Source organism: Echinococcus granulosus (genome assembly GCF_000524195.1).
Source record: "Echinococcus granulosus chromosome Unknown EG_S00400, whole genome shotgun sequence".
Lineage (NCBI taxonomy): Eukaryota > Metazoa > Platyhelminthes > Cestoda > Cyclophyllidea > Taeniidae > Echinococcus > Echinococcus granulosus.
In genome coordinates, this window is record NW_020170779.1 from 3,098 (window position 1) to 4,025 (window position 928).

The following is a 928-nucleotide window of genomic DNA, read 5'->3' on the forward strand; positions in this document are numbered from 1 at the left end:
GAAGTTTTCTTGATTGTTCAGTTATTCGGCGTGGTGTAATAAAGGAATTGAAGTAGGTAAGTGCTAAAAGTGACCTGACAGTAGCAGAAGTTTTATTGTTCATCTACTCTTCTGGCCATGCATTTCGGATCTCATTTGCTATGCGATTTTATCAACCAATGCATTTGAGGGGTAGAGAATAGAGTTAAATTGGACAGACCAGAGCACGATGTCAATGAACAAAAAAATTAATTACGAAAAGCCAATTTTTGCTGCACTAAAGGTGAGCTGTTAAGTCTTTTATTCTCAAAAACAACTTTCTGCATCTTTTAGCCATTAAATGGATAGACGTGCTTAGATAATTTTTATGTCCAAACAAATGTCAAAAGCGGTTCTCTTATCCCTGGAATGAAATAATGCAAACACGATGTGCAAATGCTTGCTGCTGAATGAAAATAATCATTCTATTTTGCATTATTAGAATATTTTTTTAGTAAAATTAATGAAACGTGAAATATGCTTTAATGCCTAAGCAATATGTTAATTGGTGTTGTTGCTGGAAGAGATTTGGGGTGGGTCTTGCTAGAGAAGTCACTGTTATACATAGACTATCAACTTGTCTTTTTTGTATATCGCGACGAAATATTTTACTTTATAGCGTTAAAAGTAGTTGCTAAGTAGTATGCTTGACACGTACACAGGAAATGTGTTGAACTAGGAGAGTTCTTAAGAGGACTGTGCCTAAACTATGAAATCTTGTAAAGGCAGTATGAACACTGGTGTTGCTGTAAGGTGATATTCAAGTTGTGTAATGCTGACAAAGATGCTACTGCCTAGGCATTGCTAATGGTCTTTAATGTGCTGTAGACTTGAAAAATACTAAACCTTGGGGTTTGCATTTCTAGAAGTACAGTCGTACATACACCTTCAATTATGTCCACTTAATTAT